Source organism: Ursus americanus, chromosome 28, assembly GCF_024610735.1.
Source record: "Ursus americanus isolate L20-20 chromosome 28, mUrsAme1.1.p, whole genome shotgun sequence".
In the NCBI taxonomy this organism is placed as follows: Eukaryota; Metazoa; Chordata; class Mammalia; order Carnivora; family Ursidae; genus Ursus; species Ursus americanus.
The window spans coordinates 24,615,690-24,637,879 of NC_142154.1; the positions used below are offsets into that span (position 1 = coordinate 24,615,690).

The 22,190-nt window shown below is 38.1% G+C and overlaps 1 protein-coding gene and 1 non-coding gene across 2 annotated transcripts in view; one reads left to right on the forward strand and one right to left on the reverse strand.

Moving 5' to 3' along the window:
• Positions 1 to 22,190, forward strand: part of GABRG3 (gamma-aminobutyric acid type A receptor subunit gamma3) — a 631,894-nt gene that overhangs the window by 174,307 nt on the left and 435,397 nt on the right. The gene's annotated exons all lie outside the window — the stretch shown is intronic.
• LOC123790857 (small nucleolar RNA SNORD29) lies at positions 11,988 to 12,054 on the reverse strand. Its single transcript, XR_006779230.1, has one exon. It is a non-coding gene; the product is annotated as a small nucleolar RNA SNORD29 (small nucleolar RNA).

The following is a 22,190-nucleotide window of genomic DNA, read 5'->3' on the forward strand; positions in this document are numbered from 1 at the left end:
AAAAAACATAGTATCATATCCTAGCATTACAGTGTTTTATCAGTAATTCTGATTGAATCATAAAATCCTCTCAAGGTTTGAGTTCTTCAACAGCCCCCTTTGGCCATCTTCCTCAGATTGCTCTCTTTTCATCTGCTCATGGGGCTGCCCCCTGGCTGTGGACCTGGAGTTTCCCTACACCATCATCCTAGGAAGCTCCTTCCTCTCTTTCTTGTGTTGACTCCCTCATCTCTAGACCAGTCCCTCCCAGTCTTAGGCATTCTCTTCCCTTATTTTGGTGGAGCAATTCTCCAAGAACCTCCTGAAGAATGTTTCACAGAAGGTAACTTTTTGGAAACCTTGACTATCTGAAAATTTCTTTACCTTCACTCTCCTCGGCTGGGAATAATGTCCCCTCAGTGTTGTGTAAGCATGCATCTCTTGCTGGTTAGATTCTGTTATTGCATGTGGATGGGTTCTCTTTCATCCTTATTTATGCTTATTTGATTGTGACTACTTTTTGCCTCAACTCCTTTACTCCTTGCCACAATCAGAAAGTTTCTTTTCCCCTTCAAATTTTGGAATTTTATGAAAATGTGTTTTAAATACAAGTATTATCTGTTTTTTTTTTCTTTCATTATGCCAGGCACTAGGCAAATCTTAACTATCTGAAAGGTCAAGTCTTTAGATAATAAAAATTTGCCTCCTATTATTCCTTTTTTAAATATACCCACTGTAGTTTTAATGTGTTAAGTGTAATGTTAGTCTAACATGCTTCTACACATAAGTTTACAAACACTTGTATCTTAATGAAAGAATATATAACTCAAAAGACGAGTTATACACAGTGTAGTGTCAATGAGTTAAGCCTAGGGATGTTCTTACATGCTTCTATACATACATTTGCAAACACTTTTTTCTTAATGAAAGAATATGTTACTTGAAAGACACATTATATGCAGTAGAGTTTCATTGACTTAGTAACAAGTATACTCTAAAGTGCTTCTACACATAACTTTGCAAATACTTATAATGAATAAAGATGTTACATGAAGGAAGTTATATACACAGTATATTGCAATGATTTGAGTGTCTGGTTATTTCCATATACTTCTACATGTATGTTTACATTTTAATGAAAGAAAATGTTACTTGAAAGAAGGTTTATACACAGTACAGTTTCAATGAGTTAAGCATGTGACTATTCCCATATGGTTCTACACGTATGTTTACAAACACTTATAATAACAAATAAAGATGTTACTTGAAAGACACGTTATAGACAGAGTAGTTTTAATGAGTTAAGCATAATGCTACTCCTATATGCTTATACACAAGAGTTTACCTACCCTTATCTTAATGAATGCAAATGTCATTTGAAACACGTATTATACAAAGTGTAGTTTCAATGAGTTAAGCATAGGACTATTCGCATATGCTTCTACACATAAGTTTACATACACTTCTATCTTAATGAAGAAGATGTTATTTGAAGAACACAATGTACACATTGTAGTTCTAGTGAGTTCAGCCTACTGCTATATCCATTTGTTCTACACAGAGCTTTACATACACTTTTTAAAAGTTTTAATTTAAATTCCAGTTAGTTAACATACAGTGTTAAATTAGTTCAGGTGTACAATATAGTGGTTCAACAGTTTTATACAACACCCAGTGCTCATCACAACAAGTGAACTCCTTAATCCCTCACCCATTAACCTATCCCCCCATCCACCTCCATTCTGGTAAGCATCAGTTTATTTTCTATAATTAAAAGTCTGTTTCTTGGTTTGTCTCTCTCTCTCTCTTTCACTTTTGTTCATTTATTTTGTTTCTTAAATTCCACATATGAGTGAAATCATATGGTATTTGTCTTTCTCTGACAGATTTATTTCACTTTAGCATAATACTTTAGCTCCGTCCATGTAATTGCAAATGGCAAGATTTCACTCTTTCTTTTATAGCTAAATAATATTCGTGTGTGTGTGTGTGTGTGTATGCATATATAACACTTCCTTCTTTATCAATTCATCAGTCAATGGGCACTTGAGCTGTTTCCATAATTTGGCTATTGTAGGTAATGCTGCTATAAACATCTGGGTACACATATCCCTTTAAAATAATATTTTTATGTTCTTTGGGTAGATACCGAGTAGTTCTATTTTTAACTTTTTGAGCAAACTCCATACCGTTTTCCACAGTGGCTGCAACAGTTTGCATTCCCACCAACATTGTGAGAGGGTTTCCCTTTCTCCACATCCTCACCCATACCTGTTCTTCCTTGTGTTGTCAACTGTAGCCCATTCTGACAGGTATGAGGTGATATTGTTTTGTAGTTTTAATTTGCATTTCCCTGATGATCAGTGATATTGAGCTTCTTTCATGTGTCTTTTGTCCATCTGTATGTCTTCTTTTGAAAAATGTCTATTCATGTCTTCTGTTCATTTTTAAATTAGATTATATGTTTTTTGGGTGTTGAGTTCTATAGTCTTCATATATTTTTGATAATAACCCTTTATCAGATATGCCATTTGCAAATATCTTCTCCCATTCCATTGGTTGCCTTTTAGTTTTGTTGATTGTTTCCTTCACTGTGCATTAAGTTTTTTATTTTAATGAAGTCCCAACAGTTTATCTTTACCTTTGTTTCCCTTGCCTCAAGAGACATATCTAGAAAGAAGTTGCTATGGCTGATGTCAAGGAAGTTATTGCATGTTCTGTTCTAGGATTTTTACGATTTCAGGTCTCACATTTAAGTCTTTAATAATTTTGAATATATTTGTGTGTATGGTGTAAAAAAGTGGTCCAGTTTCATTCTTTTTGCATGGTGCTGTCCAGTTTTTCCAACACTATTTATTGAAAAGATAGTCTTTTCTCCCATTGGATACTCTTTCCTGCTTTACTGAAGATTAATTGCTGATATAATTGTGGGTTCATTTCTGGGTTTTCTATTCTGTTCTATTGATCTATGTGTCTGTTTTTGTGCCAGTACCATACTACATACTACATACTACATCTTTTTTTTTTTTTTAAGTCTGGAATTGTGATACCTCCAACTTTGCTTTTCTTTTTCAAGATTGCTTTGGCAATTTGGGGTCTTTTGTGGTTCCATACAAATTTTAGATAGTTTGATCTAGCTCTGTGAAAAATACTGTTGGTATTTGGATAGGGATTGCATTAAATATGTAGATTGTTTTAGGTAGTATGACATTTTAACAATATTTGTTCTTCCAGTCCATGAACATGGAATGTCTTTCCATTTCTTTGTGTCCTCTTCAATTTCTTCCATCAGTGTTTTATAGTTTTCAGAATACAGGTCTTTCACCTCTTTGTTAGATTTATTCCTAGGTATCTTATTGTTTTGAGTGCAATTGTAAATGTGATTGATTCCTTAATTTTTCTTTCCACTGTTTCATTACTAGTATACAGAAAGCAAGAGAATTCTGTACATTGATTTTGTATTCTACAACTTTATTGAATTCGTGTATCAGTTCTGGAAGTTTTTTAATGGAGTCTTTTGGGTTTTCTATATATAGGAGCATGTCATCTACAAACATTGGAAGTTTAACACTTCCTTGCCAATTTGGATGCTTTTTATTTCTTTTTGTCGTCTGATTGCTTTGGCTGGGATTTCCAGTCCTATGTTAAATAAAATTGGAGAGAGTGGACATCCCTGTTTGCACCTGACCATAGAGGAAAAGCTCTGTTTTTCTCCATTGAAAATGATGTTAGCTGTGGGTTTTTCATATATGGTCTTTATTATGTTGAGGTATGTTCTCTCTAAACCTACTTTGTTGAAGGTTTCTATCATAATTGTCAAATGATTTTTCTGCATCTATTGAAATGATCATATAGTTCTTATCCTTTCATTTATTAATGTGATTTATCACATTGAGAGATTTGTGAATATCGAACCACCTTTGCAACCCAGGAATAAATCCCACTTGATTGTGGTGAATGATTCTTTTAATGTATTGTTGGATTTGGCTTCCTAATAGTTTATTGAGAATTTTTGCATTTCTTTTCAGCAGGGGTATTGGCCAGTAGTTTTCTTTTGTTGTGGAATCTTCATCTGGTTTTGGTATCAGGGTAATGCTGGCATCATAAAATGAATTTGGAAGTTTTCCTTCCCTTTCTATGTTTTTGGAATAGTTTGAGTAGAATAGGTATTAATTCTTCTTTAAATGTTTAGTAGAATTCGCCTCTGATGCCATCTGGTCTTGGACTTTTGTTTGTTTGGAGTTTTTTAATTATTGATTAAATTTCTTTGCTAGTTATCCATCTGTGCAAGTTTTCTATTTCTTATTGTTTCAGTTTTGTGAGTTTATATGCTTCTAGGAATTTATCCATTTCTTCCAAGTTGTCCAATGTGTTGGCATATAGTTTTTCAAAATATTCTCTAAGAATTGTTTGTATTTCTGTGGTATTGTTTGTTATTTCTCCTCTTTCATTTGTGATTTTATATATTTGGGTCCTTTTTCTTTTTGATAAGTCTGGCTAGAGGTTTATCAACTTTTAAAAATTTTTTTCAAAGAACCAGCTCTTGGTTTCATAGATCTATTTTTATTGTTGTTGTTGTTTTTTTAATTTTCTGTATCTTTTATTTCTACTCTAATCTTTATTATTTCCTTCCTTCTGCTGGCTTTAGGCTTCATTTGTTGTTCTTTTTCTGGCTCTGGCTCCTTTAGGTATAAAGTTTGGTTGTTTATTTGAGACTTTTTTTCCCCTCCATGAAGTAGGCCTGTATTGCTATACTTGCCTCTTAGGATGGCTTTTGCTGCATCCCAAAGGTTTCAGACTAGTGTGTTTTCATTTTCGTTTGTTTCCATGTACTTTTTGATTTATTCTTTGATTTCCTGGTTGGCGCACTTATTGTTTAGTAGCACGTTGTTTAACCTCCATATATTTATGGTCTTTCCAGACTTTTTCTTGTGGTTGACTTCAGTTTCATAGCATTGTGGTCAGAAAAGGTACATGGTATGTCTTCGATGTTGAGGCTTGTTTTGTGGCCTAATATATGATCTGTTCTGGAGACTATTCCATGTGCACTTGAAAAGAATTTGTATTCTGCTGTTTTAGCATGAAAGGTTCTGAATATATCTGTTAAGTCCATCAGGTCCAGTGTGTCATTCAAAGCCATTGTTTCTTTGATGTTCTATTTAGATGATCTGTCCATTGATGTAAGTGGAGTGTTAAAGCACCATAATATTACTGTATAAGTTAGTTCCTTTATGTTCATTATTAACTGTTTTATATATTTGGGTGCTCCCATGTTGGGTGCATAACTATTTATAATTGTTATATCTTCCTGTTGGATTGTCACTTTTGTGATTACATAGTGCCCTTCTTTGTCTCCTCTTACAGTCTGTGTTTTAAAATCTGTTTTCTGTGGTAGAAGTATTGCTACTCTGGCTTTCTTTCGATGCCCATTTGCATGAGAAATGTTTCTCCATGGCCTCATTTTCAATCTACATATGTCTTTAGGTCTAAAATGAGATTCTTGTAAGCAGCATACAGATGGGTCTTGTTTTTATTTTTTTAAACCATTCTGAAACCCTTTATCTTTTGCCTGGAGCAATTAGTCCATTTACATTGAAAGTAATTATTGATAGATATGTATTTATTGCCATTTTATTACTTGTTTTTCTTTCTGGAGATTTTCTCTGATGATTTCTTATTTTTGTCTCTTTTGGCCTCTCCTTTGCACTCAAAGAGTCCCCTTTGATATTTCTTGCAGGAATGTTTTAGTGGTCCTTTAGTTTTTGTTTGTCTGGGAGACTTTTTATCTCTCCTATTCTGAATAATAGCTTGCTGGATCAAGTATTCTTGGGTGCAAGATGTTTCCTATTTAGCACTTCAAATATATCATGCCACTCCCTTCTGGATTGCTATATTTCTGTTGAGAAATGTCCAACTAGCCTTATGTGCTTTCCCTTGTAAGTTAAGGACTTCTTTTTCCTTGCTGTTTTTAAGATTTTTTAATCACTATATTTTGCAAATTTAATTACAGTATATATTGGTGTTAGCCTGTTTTTTATTTTGATGGGAGTTCTTTGTGTCTCCTGCATCTGGATATCGGGTTCCTTCACCCGATTAGATAAGTTTTGAGCTATTATTTCTTCAAATAAAATTTCTGTCCCCTTTTCTCTCTCATCTTCTTCTGGGGCTCCTAAATATGAATGTTATTATGTTCGATGGAATCACTGAGTTCACTAAGTCTATTCTTGTGTTCTATAATTCTTCTTTCTTTTGTTCAGCCTCATTACTTTCCATTAGTTTGTCTTATAGGTCACTAATTCATTCCTCTGCTTCTTTCAGTCTGGTATGCATTGCATCAAATGCATTTCTAATCTCATTTATTGCACTCTTCATCTTTTATTGATTCTTTGTTAACTCTTTTATCTCTGTGGTAAGGATCTCACCAATGTCCTCTATTCATTTCTCAAGCCCAGTATCCTTATGACTCTTGCTTGAAGTTCTCCACCAGACATGTTACTCTTATCCATTTCACTTTGATCTGACCATGCCCTTATCTTGTTCTTTTGTTTGGGATAAATTCCTTCATCTTGGCATTTTTTCTAAGTCTCTGCCTTCTCTGTGTTAGAAAACCCAGTTATGCCTCCTACTCTTGAAAGTAATGGCTCTGTGAAGAAGAGACCCTATAGTGCCCAGGGTCTGGTGCATCAAGGAGTGCCTCCAGTGTGTGCTGCATGAGTTCTGATGTTTTGTTTTGGCTGCTCTATCCTTCAAGCCAGTCATCTGCTAAGGCTCTCCTTGCATGCCATGGTCAGTATTTGGTCTTTGGGCTGAATGTGGTGAGTTTTAACTAGGTGTGCTCTGGTCTGCTTGTGAAATGAGACTTGTCACCACCTCTCCTATAACTGAGGCCCTACAGAACTCTCTGGTTGGGAAAGGCGGTATGGGCAGTGGTTTGTGCTGGTCTTCTTGGGGAGGAACCTGCTGTGCTGGGACTGAGGCAAGCATGACTGAGAAGGGCAGTCCTACCAGAGCACAGGAGTGGGTTTAGTGTACACAAGTTAGGCATCCAGTGTCTGAGCTGTGCTGCTTCCCACAGGTAGCTCTGCATTTCTACTGAAGGGCAGCAGAGGGAAATGGCACTGTCCAACTCCTGTGTTCCCTGAGAGGTGTCTCCATGAAAGCTGCCTCACAGGGATGCACTCTGAGAAGAGTGAATAATCTCCCCCCTGTGGGTCCCAGGTTCTCTTCAGATTGCTGTTTCTAGGCTGTCTGCTCCCAGGTTTGCCTGCCTTCTTTCCAGGAATAGGCTAGTGCCCTCCAAGCTCTATCCCAACCAAGCCTGCTTACCTTTGAAAGTCCAGACTTTAAGCTTGCTCATTGCAGGAAGTCATGAAATTCAACACCTCTCGTTTTCCAAGCAAATGGCTTTGGGGAAACATTCTCCTTGTCCATTAGCTTGTCTGTTCCTCTCTTTTCCTTACTTCTCCATGACCACAGCTCCCCCACCTCCAGAGCATGAGCAATTCGTTTCTCCCTGAAACCACATTTCTTCACTTCTCATCTTCTTTAACGTGGCCTTTTTTCTCTCTTCAGTTGTGGAGTTTCTTCTTTCCATCTTTAGGTCTATTTTTGGGCTTTTAGGATGATTTGATAGTTATCTAGTTGTGTTTATGGCATGACTCAAGCCTTCGGTCCTATTCCATTGCCATCTTTCTCTGAAAACATTCTTATATTATTTCTTTAATATATTCTTTCTTCTATGATATTATTTCTCTCTCATAATTATAACCATTGTGTACTGTATATATTTTTCTTATTGCACTAGTTTCTGGGAAATTTCTACCAATTTACCCTCCAACTATCTACTAATCAAAAATAAATAAATAAATAAATAAAATAAAAAACTCCAAAGGACTTTCTCGTCCTTGGAATATTCCTCTTTTATGGCTCCTGCTATTATTTTGATGACTTAATAACATCTCTTCTCTCTCTGAGGACATTAATTATAATTACTTTAAGTTTTCTTCTGGTCCCACATTGCTTCTGATACCTCTGGTATCATTTTTTCTATTTGTTTTGGAGTACATTTTTTTCAAAGAAAGCATTTCCTCACTGGTGTCTTACTAATATTTAGAAATGAAGTACTCATGGATGATTGGAAGTTCTCTGTAGGTCTCACATTGGAGTGAAGACTGGGAATTTAGAGGAAGTGCTGCTTGTTAGTATTTCTAAGTCTTTTTACTTTGGCTTATTAATTTCACGAGGATTTTTTTTTTAATCCTTTGCTTGGGAAGTTGCAAACCTGTGGATAAAATGCTGGAAGCCAAACAAGGAAATGGCCTGGTGTGCTCACCTTTTATTTCTGTGTCTATTGGAATGGAGAAAGACAACCACAAACTCTGTGTTTCGTTTATGGAGTTTTAACTCCCCCTTCTATTTTGGACCCATTGCAAGTTCCTGTCCTGAGATACCCAGAACCTCTAACTCTTGAGATACTTCAGGGTTCTCCTTGTCAAGTACTGTGACAGTCTGAGCTATTACCTCACTTGTGAGTTAACAAGTTGGCCTACTACAGTTTCACAGATTCTGGCAGAAGAGTGGAGATGCCTGGTTCAGAGACAAAGGACTTTATTATTCAGGTCACAGCAGGCATTGTAAGTTCCATGTTTGCCTCTGTTCCCCTTGCCCCTCCCGCCCCCGCCCAAGTTCCATGGGATAAACGTGAAACAGTTTGTGTCACAGCTGAGGTCCCTGAAGTTAGGAAACCCCAACATTTTTAATATCTGCACATCTTTTAATGATGTATTTGATGAAGAAATTTCTTCATTTCAAAGAAATTCAATTTATCAATTTATTCTTTTATGCTTAATGTTTTAGTGTTCTATTTAAGAGATATTTGCCTATCTCAAAATCACGAACATATTTTTAAAATTTGTTTTCTTCTTAAAATTTGAATATTTTAACATTCACATTTAGGTCTATAATCTACCTCAACTTAATTTTTATCTATGACATGAGGTAGGAGTCAAGGTTAATTTTCCCCCCATAATGATATCCAGTTGCTCCATGACCACATGTTGGAAAACTATCTTAAAGAATGCATAGAATCCTAAAGACTGAGAGCATGTTTCAGTATTTAATATGTCACTACTTTTATGAGGTATAGAATGTAAGACAAAATACAGCTGCCATTATTGTGTATTTACCAAATGGTGATTGGGCTATTCAAAGGAAACAAAGAAATAAAAGATCTGTTTTTAAGGAGGTTATAAACAAATGGATAGGAATAAACTTTATATATACAGTTTATAAAACCAAAGGAAAAAGTTGTGCAATAAAATGGATAGCATGTCTTTCTAAGACCTCTTAACTGTTAACTGCAGTACGGTTGTCACATTTGTTTCGAAGTATCTGCCCATGCCTAAGGAAAATTAGGGAGACTGAAAAAATTGGATTTCTTGATATATTAAGTAATTTCCTAGGAGAGAAGGCAATCCAAGGAAAGGAGCACGAGGAAAGGCAAATTGGATTCATCAACAAAGCTTTGGTTAACAGATGTAAGGGATCATTCTGAGTATGGTATCTGACACTCCTTTTCTTCCCTGGTACCTGAAGAGATGTGGGAGGGGGAGGTTAAAGCCATTTCGCTGAAACCATTGTAGGATATTGGGGCCCTTGCAGCCCTAATTTATGATTTCGTAAGCCAGGGTCTACACAAAAGGGTGAAGTTAAAACTTCCTCATTTGGTTACTAACCACTGTGCAGCTTTGGTCCTCTGAAAGCTACAGGTCAAGTGAGCTAAGTGGAAATTGTAATGGCACCTTTTGGACATGGCAGGTGCCAGATTAGATGGCAGTACCCAGCAACAAAAGAAATCATATACAAAGGACAAAGCATACCAAATGTATCTAGTACTTTCTGCACTAGGATCAGAGGAGAGAAAATGAGCATTACATTTTGACTGTTCAGGGAGCAGACAGGGCTTGTTCTTTCTCCCTTCTTTCCTTCCTCCCTCTCACTCTTTTCCTCTCTCTCTCTTCCTCCTTCCCTCCCTCCCTCTCTCCCCCCCCTTGCTTTCTTTTCTTTCTTTCTCCTTCTTTCTTTCTTTCTTTCTTTCTTTCTTTCTTTCTTTCTTTCTTTCTTTCTTTTTTAAAGATTTTTTGATTTATTCATTTGAGAGAGAGAGCATGAGCGGGGAGGGTCAGAGGGAGAGGGAGAAGCAGACTCCCTGCTGAGAGGGGAGCCCCATGCAAGGCTTGATCCCAGGGCCCCAGGATCATGATCTGAGCTGAAGGCAGATGATTAACTACTGAGCCACCCAGGTGTCCCATTATTTATTTATTTTTAAATATTTATTTATTTATTTATTTATTTATTTATTTATTTATTTATTTTAGAGAGAGAGTGAACATGAGTGGAGGGATGGACAGAGAGGGAGAGGGAGAGAATCTCAAGCAGACTCCCCGATGAGTGCAGAGCCCAACTTGGGGCTCGATCTCATGACTCTAAGATCATGACCCTGAGATGATGACTTGAGCTGAAACCAAGAGTTGGACGCTGAACCAACTGAGCCACCCAGGTGCCCCTGGGATTGTTCTTTAGACATGTGAAACATCTCTTTGAGGTTCTTAGATATAAATTATGAGCAGGAATAGGGTTGGCAGGAGAGAATAAGAATAAGGGTCTAGTTAGCACCTGGGATTGAGAACCAGCAGAAAACTATTTTGAACATATAAATGTAAGACAACATTATCATTGGATTTTACAACATTTAAATTATCTTACCTATTTGATTTTCTTAATCTAAGAGATTGCAGCCAGTTTTTTCTAAAATGAAAAAGAAGGAATCACCTGGAGGTTAAGAGATTTGCATACTATTTTATTAGTCAATCCAGGTCTAGTGGAGCCTGGGTCTATGGACATCATTCTCTAACTCTTGCCTCTTATTCTCCACAGCTTCACTGTCCCCACACAGCTTCTCACCGTAAATCCCTCTTAACAGTCATGACCCATCAGCCTACCAAAACCACTCTCAGACAAATTCTGCTGAAACACTTATCTTACTATATTTCTACTCTATTCTACACATGCAGAGACTCCCCATTGGCTCCTAGATTACATATGAATGCCTCAGCCTGGTAGCCACATGCCCTTTTTCTCTCTCACTTCTCTCTTATTCTCTAGTTCAACCAATTTTCCAAACATCTCAAGTTTTCCCAAAGCTTTTGTAAACTCCCATTACTATCTCTCTCAGTGTAAGCATTGCTCTCTACAATGCACTGTATAGGTTTCCATCTCTTAGTCCCTCCATGAGTGAACATTCTGTGGTAGGAGGGGTATCCAGAGCCTCTTGGCATCTCCCCTGCAGGGGCTGTTGGAGTGCTCTGTGTAGAGGGCCAACTCCAACGTTGATAAGCCCAGACTCACTGTCACTCAAAAGCATCTTCTAAGTAGTGTACTCTGATCCAATTCAGTTAGTGGAGGGTTTGGAAAAAGGAAGTATCAGAGGGAACCATATCCATGTTCCCAAGTAAATTTTATTACCACTGAACATAGAAGAAATTAGAATGTTTGACATTAATATTCCAAAAATAATTTTCCACTTTTCTTTTGAAATTTTTCAAATGTAAAGAAAAGCTGAAGGAATAGTACAATGGATGCCTATTTACCCTTGACCTAGATTAACTGTTTTTTTTTTTAAGGCTAAAAATTTTTATTTATAATGCAATATTGTATGCTAATTTGAACAGTTAGATTGCACAAAAAATGGCTTGCAAATTCCCTTTCAATATCCTTAAAGAGCTGGATTCCATTATATATACCTTGCTCTCTCTTCAGAATCTCTTAACCTTAAACTGGAGTTGAGAAGAAATATTGCTTAAGTTCCCTCAAATCATTCTTGGGCTCCAGACAATGTGCTGGACCTCTGAGCAAATAAGCAGGTTCCTATAACAGTATGCAGGGAGAGACAAAGCTGTGGGTAATGAAAGTTCCTTCCACATGGCATCCCTCCACTCCTGTAATCTCCAGTTCCTCAGGTGTTCACAGGTTTTCATTGTGTAAGTCATAGTGAGCTAGTTTGATTCATTGTAGAATGACCTAGATTAACTGCTAACTTTTCCACGTTTACTTTCTCTCTCTAAACACACACACACACACACACACACACACACACACACACACACACACATTCTTTTTTGCCAATATGTTGAAAATAAGTTGCAGACATCACAGCATGTCACCTCTGAATATTTCAGATGCCTGCCTATGGATGAAAGCACTCTACTCTCCACTCACAATACCACTAAAATAAAGTTATCATTTGGTATCTAATTCTACAGTCAAAAATCTTCCAGTTGCATTTGAAATGTCTTCCGTAGCTGTGTTATATTGATCCAAGAATCAAGGTTCACACTTTACTGATTATGTCTCTTCAGTCACTTCTGAACAAGATTGGCACACTCTTTTTTGATTTGTTGTGTTTGTCATGGCATTTACTTTTGTGACGATTCCACAGAATTTCAGAATGTCCCACATTGTGGAATACCTGATTATTACATCATGATTAGATTTACAATGAACTTTTTTGGCAGTAATATCTCATTGGTGAAATAATTTTGATTAAACATTAAATATTAAGTATTACATTTTCTGCTATTGTGAAAGGGAGTCTTCATCATAGTGGGCATGCATTCCTTAGCTTCCAACAAAATTAACAAGTGATATTAACACATGTGGATCTCCTCTGAATGGAAAGTGATATCTCTCACATTAGATCCATGTTGCTTTTAAAGCGTTTAGAAATTCAGCTCCATAAGCAGGTCAGTAATCAGTTTGGGATCAGAATTTTCTTCATATTGTTCTTATAAATATTCTCCAAGAGGTCCAGGATGGTTTCTTATCTTAGATCATTCTCTTTCTTTCTTTCTTTCTTTCTTTCTTTCTTTCTTTCTTTCTTTCTGTCTTTCTTTCTTTGGTCTGATGTGGGGCACGTGGAGTGGGGCTTCTTTTTAGAGTATGTATGGGTGATGATGCATTTATCTACAACCAGACTCAGTGTTGGGACTCACCCACATGATGATGTAATACAGTGTTCCAACTCACTGAACCAACTCCCTGTGGAAAACTGGTCCCCACTGACCATGGTGACATCCATTACCAGAGGGATCCATTGAAATTTTTGAGTTAAAATTTCCCCCTATTTTCATATATAAGTTCTAGTTCTTGTAAGCCTTTATCTACCTTAAAACCCTTCAAATATTTGTAGACAGCTCTATGTTCTCAGAAGAATTTTCTTCTCCCGTTTAAATATCCTAACCCTGTCCTCTCTCCGCCTGGGTATTTCCTCTAAATGTGCACTTTCTGCCTGCTTTCTTTTTAAAATGTGTATTCCAGTCCTCTCTCCCTCCCTCCATCTCTCATTTCCTTCCTCAGACAATAATTCAGGTGCACCATGTATAAACCAGGCATGGGAAACACCAAGGTGACTGCTTGTCCTCAGGGAGCTCACAAATCACCAAAGTGTAAGGAGAGGATCAGAGGAACCGGCAGTGCTCCCAGCAGTGAGTCAGCACCATGACTGGGATTGGGGCTCTTGTCACATCCATCACAAAGGAGGAGGTGGTCGCTGGACCCAGAGGAAAGAGAAGCTCAGTTTTGTATGAGTGGTAGTATTCTAGGGAGGGGTGGGCACGGCCTAATTCTGGATGGGGGGGTGCAAGAGGAAGACATGCAAAGTTACAAAGCAGGGAAGTATAAGGTGGCAGGAGAGTGGGATGGAGAAGAAGGCAGAGAGCCAGGCATAGAGAGTCTTCGGAGCCTTTCCCAGTGGTTTGGATTATGTCTTTGGGCAGTGGGAAGCTTCCAGAATGAGTTTCACATTACAGAGTAGTAACAAGACAGACACACCTTTTAGAAGGATGTCTGATGGAAAATGCATTCACATATCTGTATATGAAATAGAGCATTTTCTCAACCAATCATCAGACGTACCAAGGAGGAAAAAAATGAAAAAAAGAACTATATTTTCCAATTTTCTTAACACCTTAGTTTTTCTTATAGCACCTTAGCTGATTGTAAACAGAATATCACCATTGATTTCATTTTATTATTGTATGTGCTCTTGGAACTTTTAAGAAGTGCCCTAACATGTAGAACACCTTCTTCTTTGGGTTTTAGAGCCATTTTTAAATTTTTTTTTGTTTTTAGGAAAGTAAAGGCATTTCTGTGTCCTCCTTCCCAGCATTAGTACTCTTTGGAGCACTCTCTGGGGTAGAACAGATGTTGCAGGGAGGCCTGTGCCTCTTCTCTGGGCTTGGCCCACAGGTAGAAAACTGTGTGGATGTGACAGCCTTCAGCTTTCACGTACTGCAGCCACCATGCCCATCAGCATGGTCCACACCCAGTGAGGCACCGGCATTGGGTTGGTAAAGCAGATAGCTCCTGCTGTTGCCGGAGAAATGAAGATAATATATTATCGCAAATAGTATTACGTATAATTTTATTTAAATAAAATGACAGCAAAGGAGAAATCGATCATCCTGCAGGATGAATGTCTCAAACTGTATGCCGGTTTTGCTTGTTCAGCGAAGATAATACCCCTCCTTTCTTAGCATATTTCTTAACAGAAATTATAGAATGAGTCTTGCAGCCAAACCCCTCTTCTCTGTCACCTCAGGGGACTTTAGGCTGAAGACAGACTCTTAATACCAAAGATTCAAGTGAAAGGGAGCCTCATTCTCCCTAGGTTTAACTCTCCAGCCAGTGTGACCTTGACTAATTTTGCTCGGCTCCTCTGAATGTATACTTCTCTAAAATATAATTCCCTCTTCTCTGGCCTATGAGCTCATGAAGAACAGGGGCCTCTCTTCATTTTTGTGTCCCCAGCTCTTCCATAATACAAGGCCCAGGCTCTGTGCTTTAGTCCTGTTGGTTTTGGATAAATAGTTGAAGGAATGACTACAGGGAGCACATCCTCAAGGCGACTGTGCTCCCACCATCATGGTGCCTCATGCTGCTTTTCCTCCTTCCTCTGCCTTTTGTTCTGTTTGGGCCCTTGCATGGATTTGATGATGCCTACCTACGGTGTGAAGGTAATCTTTACTCATTTCACCAATTCAAATGTTAATGTCTTCCAGAGACATCCTAACAGACACTCCAAGAAATAATATGTTACCGGCTCTCTGGACTCATCTTAGCCCAGTCTAGTTGATGGATAAAATTAAATCACAACTCCCCAAAGGGCTGTCATCCCACTTACGTCTGAAAACATACAATAATTAAGCAGGTCTCCCTGTGAAAGGCAGAACATGTGCTTGTTTGGTTAAAAAGCTCTCCTTCTGTTTTTCTGCAAGATTCCTGTGGTCAAGGTTTATGCAGAGGAATTAAGCCTCGGCCTGAGGGGAGAACCATGATGGCATGACTCTATGTATATGGAGGGTTCAAGTCATAATTGTTCTTTATTTACATGTTTATTAGAATAGATAAGTCAGGCCATAATAGATATGTGCCAAGTCCTGCGCTGAGGGGTGGGGATACAATGGTGAGCAAAATAGACATGGGGGCCCTTGTCCCTATGGAACAAGGAGAGAAGAGTGGAGGAAAAGCCATTAATCTCACACTCATAGAAAATACACTTAACAGATGTTGGTAAGTGCTGTATACAGGTATCATGAAATGTGTAATGGGAGAATTTATCTGATTAGGAAAGTCAGAGGAGACTTTGCTGGACAACTGCTAGATGTAAAAGGGAGTGAAAAAGTACGTCATGCAGGGGGAATAATATGACAGGGCATGAAGGCTGGAGGGAGCATGGCCTATTGAAGTTGCTGATCAGAGGCCAGTGAGTCTAAGGAGGAGAATGAAGAGGAGCATGTTGATGGATCGGCCTGGAGAAGTGGGCTGGGGATAGCCTATCCAGGGCTTCTCGGTGATAATAGCTATGGAAAGTCATTGAGAATGGAGGATGTGGTGATGGGAATGTGAACAAAATTGTGTGCCACATCCCTTCCCTTTGAGGGTTCCTGCACAAGAGGAGCTGTAGCTGATGACGAAGAATAGCATGTGCTCCCTTCCCATTGAGATAGTTCAGTGTGCTTTGATAGCAGCTCTCCCTCCCTGTCTGTCTTCGCTTGGGCTGTCAGGGCAGAACACAGGAGGGTGGATGGTTTAGATAACAGACACTTATTTTCCCAAGGTTCTGGAGGCTGAGAATCTATGATCAAGGTTCTGGCTGATGCAGTTGCCAGATGAGAGCCCCCGTCCTGGCTGGTAGATGGCTGTCTTCTTGCTATGTCATTACATGGTACTGAGAAAGAAATTCTGGTGTCTCTTCCTCTTTTTATAAGAACACTACTCCCATCATGGGGGCTCCATCCTCATGACTTCATCTAACCCTAATTCCCTCCCAGAGGCCCCTCCTCCAAATACCATCACACTGGGAGGTTAGGACTTCAACATACGAATTTTGGGGAAACACTGACATTTAGTCCATAACACAACCCTTTCAAAGACTATCAAGAAAAAGGCCAACAATGACAGTAACAGTAATAGCCAACCTTTATGTAGTACTTTCTATGTGCTTGGGATGCTTCTAGGTGTTTTACATATATTCATTTATCCTCCCAGCAGTGGCTTAAAAACAAAAAAAAAGTAAAAGTCCACCCACCCTCCGTGAAAAGGACTTAACAGCAAAATTATTGTGCTTCAATTTGTCTGAGTGGGATATTGGTTAACCAAACACCCAGCCTCTCTGCTCCCACATCCACCTCACCTTTCTCCTTGGTTACAAGCTAAGTCTTGTCTCAGCAGTTCAGATTCTTAGGGAAAACTTTCTTCCGAGAGGTCACCCCGATGAAAAATCCTATGTCCCCACTACGACTAGCCGCATACTAATGGAATCATGACTGTCTCTCTTGTTTATCAGTGCATCTTTACCCCCAAACCCAGTGTTCAGGTCATTGTAAAGTGTAAAAAATATATTTGTGAAATAAATGCATGTTATGTGGGCCTTGACATTTGCCAGCATGTCCAAGACTGGGATATTTCTGCCAAAAGGGTTTTGAATCACATATCTTCCTCAAATATCTCCCACATAAGCATATTCCTAGTTACTCATTAACATCTGTCAAACCAAGTTTTCCAACCAAGAAATGACTCTAGATATAGTCAATTCAGTGCCTAATGCTGGGCCCTTAATAAGGATGAAAGACTTCTATTTATGCACCATAAGGCTGTACTAGCAATTTTTTATTTTAATTTTAATTAATTAATTAATTTATTTATTTTTGGTGGCTTAAAGTTTGTTTGCAGCCCAAACTCTGAGGTCTTTTCTCAAATGATTTCCTGCTACATGATCTCTTCTTATTCAGTTCTTATGTGCTTAATTTTTACTTTTTATCCCTTTAAAAGTTCTTCTTAGTTTAAATTGATCAGAATAACCTGGGGAGAATATTTTGGGCATTAGCGTCATCTAAGATATTCCCCTCATTCCACAGAATGCTCAAGCCAGTAGTTCATGATGTTATGATGTTCCTACATCTTCACCGTATTTTCAAATGTGAACAAATGTTTATGATGCTGGGAATATTCTCAGCTGATATTAACTTCTATTCTCTGAGCATGACTCCAATCCTCTTTAAACCTCTATACTGCTCAGTCTATAGCTGCCACATTTCTGTGCTGACCACAGCATTCAGTGTCCACAAAGTCCTGCTGAAAATCAAGGCATATGTGCTCTCTTTGGCATTCCTCTGACCTGCAATTCTGGTAGCTCTCTCTTGAAAAGATGTGTCATGGTTTGCCATAACTTTTTTTCCTTTTCACTGATTCTGTCTTACTCCTGGTAATTAGAGTATCCTTTTCTAAAGGCTTAACAACCACCCAATAATTATTTATTCTCACCTTTGAGGAGAGATTGTTAGATTTACCAGTCTATCCCAAACCTACCATTTCCCTGTTAGGAAAAATCATAACAGCATGCGCCAGTTTCTACTATTCCAGAACCACTACCTTCTCTGCACTTCCAGGGGTTTGTAGTTAACATCTGTATGGAGGTAATTCTCTTGAACCTGAGAGTTTAAACCTAGTTGTAACAACTGAATGTCACCTTCCACATTTTAGCTGTACATTTGCCTGCTATTAGCGCCCCCTGGATCTCTATTTATTTCTAAAGCTCACTAGAGAGAACCATCTCCTGTTCTAAAATTCTCCTGCCTCCCAATGCTTTTCTGGGCTTCACTTAGCATTAACATTTATTGCTATCTTTAACTTCTATTTTTATATCCAACCAAGTTCTGAGACGTGGTAACCCTACCTGTCTGGCAGCTGTGTTCTCCTTTTAAATCCCAAGATCTATTTGAGGTTCTCATATTCTCTTGCCTGGGCATTCCCGATGTCTCCAGACCCTATCACTTGCTTCTCTTCCCATATGTTGCAGCAGATCCAGTTAGCTGAAGCACAGATTTTATCCTGGTATTTCCCTTTTCAAAAGCTTTCAAAGAGGGGCACCTAGGTGGCTCAGTTGGTTAAGTGTCTTCCTTCGGCTTAGGTCATGATCCCAGGGTCTTGGGATCAAGCCCTGCATCAGGCTCTCTGCTCAGCATGGAGTCTGCTTCTCCTTCCTTTCCTTCTGTGCTTTCTCTCCCTCTCTTGCTCTCTCTCAAATAAATAAATAAAATTTAAAAAAAAAAAAGTTTTCAGAGATCCTCCATTTCCTGTGGAATCAAGTCTTACTTTTTTGCCTCTTGCTCAGGGTGTTAAATCCAGATGCGACATCTTCATTCTGTCATTCACTTCACATTCCTTTGGTGTCAGAACTGAAGTTTATGACTTGATTCATTCTACTGGTCGACCTTGTTTATTGCTTCCATCCGGAAGGCTGGGAACATCTAAAAAGGAGGAAGCAGGGAGCTGGGTTCAGACTCTCAGGCCAGACACCTCCTTGAAATGTATTTTTCTTACTAACAGAATGGAAATATCTATTACAAAATACTAGTAGGATTGTAAAATGTGGCTGAGAGTCCTGACAATAGTGCTCAGAATGTGATAAGCACTTGCTGTATAAATGCATGTGGTTGCCTAGTTTAAGAGATTGAGCTGTGTGTTATTTCAAGTACTATAACTTAACTCCTGTGAGCCCCAGTTATTTCATTGAAGAAATGGTTGGTCATAAGGATAAAGAACAAGGTTTTGCAGTCAGACAGACCTGGGTTTGAGGTTCAGCTAAGCCACCTGTTGGCTTTATGACCAAAAGAAAGTTACTTACAGTTAGTCATAAGAGGCCAGTTACCATCCTTTTAACATAATGCCTTGTAAATAGTTAAAAAAAAGAATTATTGAATAAATGGAATCCTGACCATGGTCTAAGAAAGATGAATTGGAACACAGCACTATCACTTTATATTTAAATGAATGCGAGCAAGGCACTTGATTCCTCTCTACTTCACTTTTCTCATATGAAAATGTAAGGAGCAATGAAATAATGCATGTAAATATAGCAGCATGCTCAAACTTGGTTGGCTCTCAATAAATGTTACTTTTTAATACATTATAATAAATAGTAATTAAATAAGACACAATGCATAATGTCCCTGGTGGAGTTGGTGTGCAGCAAACACTCAATAAATGATATTTGTCAGTCATCATCATTGTTGTCATCATCATTCTTCTTACCGTTCTACCCTTTCCAATTTTAAAATTACTCCTTTTGATATAAAAGGTATAGACAGTAGTGTTAAACTCAGAAAAGTGGAAATCTAATGACTAGCTAGAGGCAGGTAATTCTTTCAGCTATTTCCAAGGCTGGAATTTAATCAAGAGTAGCAGTATTCTGGATTTTTACTTTATTTCACTCCATGTGTGTGGGTTTACTCCTCCCTGGAGTTCTACTCCTTTGTTTACTATTGGAGACTAGAGTACATTCTTTCCCTTATGATCACTCTCCTACTCGGTTGATCCTCTGTTATCTACCAGAAAATAGGTAAAGAACCATGAAAAATGGTGAGAGATCTTACTGGGAATTTCAGAGAGCAATAAAGCAAGTTGAAAGCTTCTACGACTATTGTTCCGAGTGAGATACATGTGACAATGACATTTGCTCAAGATTTTACAATTTTCTCAAGGTCTAATAATTCCTCTTTATTCCTGTTGCTTTACTATATGCTTACACCTCATCTCTCCCATTCCCTCTCTTTTCTTCCAGAGGTATTTCCACTCTTGTTCTTAATTTTCCTTGGAAACTCTCATCTCTGAGCTTTAGCTCTTCTTTCTCTACTTATTTTTTTACCTCCTCTCCCCTCCTGCTTTTAATTCTTAATATATAAATTTGAATATTATTTTAAATGTTTTATACATTAAAGAGGATTTTCACATCTCTTAAAAAAAGTGAATTCATAATCTTTTGTTACTCTTCTCTGTAATTCTTGAGTTGTTTTTTCCCCTCTCCGATTAGTAATTTTCATTTTTGGATTTACCCCAAAGATACAGACATAGTGAAGAGAAGGGCCATATGCACCCCAATGTTCATAGCAGCATTGTCCACAATAGCTAAATCGTGGAAGGAGCCGAGATGCCCTTCAACAGATGACTGGATTAAGAAGATGTGGTCCAGGGGCGCCTGGGTAGCGCAGTTGTTAAGCATCTGCCTTCGGCTCAGGGCGTGATCCCGGCATTCCGGGATCGAGTCCCACATCGGGCTCCTCTGCTGGAAGCCTGCTTCTTCCTCTCCCACTCCCCTGCTGTGTTCCCTCTCTCGCTGGCTATCTCTCTGTCACATAAATAAATAAAATTAAAAAAAAAAAAGATGTGGTCCATATATACAATGGAATATTACTCAGCTATCAAAAAGAACGATTTCTCAACTTTTGCTGCAACATGGATGGCACTGGAGGAGATAATGCTAAGTGAAATAAGTCAAGCAGAGAAAGACAATTATCATATGATTTCTCTCATCTATGGAACATAAGAAATAGGAAGATCGGTAGGAGAAGAAAGGGATAAAGAAAGGGGGGGTAATCAGAAGAGGGAATGAAGCATGAGAGACTATGGACTCTGGGAAACAAACTGAGAGCTTCAGAGGGGAAGAGAGTGGGGGAATGGGATAGGCTGGTGATGGGTAGTAAGGAGGGCACGTATTGCATGGTGCACTGGGTGTTATACGCAACTAGTGAATCATCGAACTTTACATCAGAAACTAGGGATGTAGACTAACATAATATAATAAAAAATATTATTATTAAAAAAAATGGAAGAGTAGAAAAAGATATTTTACCCTGAAAACAAAGTTTTTGGTTAAATAGGTGACTTTATGTGAGTTTGCATATGATTAAAAAAATTTATTACACATGCATACCTATGGTGGACCTACATTATGTGTATGTAGTTAGAACCTGTGAACCCTACTGGACGTCAGAAACTATCACAGGTGTTTGTATTTATCATCTTCAAGTCTGACAATGACCCTTCAAACAAAATTTTTGCCCATATTTTTTAGATAAGAAAAGTGTTGTTTACAAAGATTATTATTTGGGAAGCACAAGATTAAGAGGTGGCAGAGACCAGCTTCAACCCAATGGTGGCTGAGTCTAAACTTCCTCAGACTGGGGGATACCGAAGTGTGGCTGGAGAAGTAGAAACCCCATGGTTGGAAATGGGCTTTCATGTACTTCTAATATAAGTTATCTAAAACATCAGTTTATAATAAAACAAATACGATGTGTTATATGATTGACTGTAGATTTTTCATTAATTTTAAAGCTACCATAGGTAACTTCAAAGTCATTACGGAAGCAACACTTTTGTGGGCTTTTTCATGAATTTTTTTAACTTTCATTTTGAAATAACTATAAAATATATTCAAATAAATATTTAAAATAAAATAAGTTTATTTTATATAATTATAGGAAAATGCAACAGTAGTGTAGAAAAGTCCTGTGTACTCCCCATCCAGTTTCCCCAAAAGGTTGCATCTTATATAACTACAGTGTCAAAACCAGGAGATTGGCATTGCTATAGTGTGTGGATGGACATAGTTTAATGCCATTTTATCATATGTGTAGATTTCTGTACCCACATCCTCAATGAAGATACAAAACCATTCCATCACCACAAAGATCTCTCTCCTGCTGCCTTGCTATGGTCACACCCTGAATTTCTAACTCCCAACAACTGCTACTCTGTTTTCCATTTCTACACTTTTCTTCCTTGGGAGCATGTTATATAAATGGAATCACACA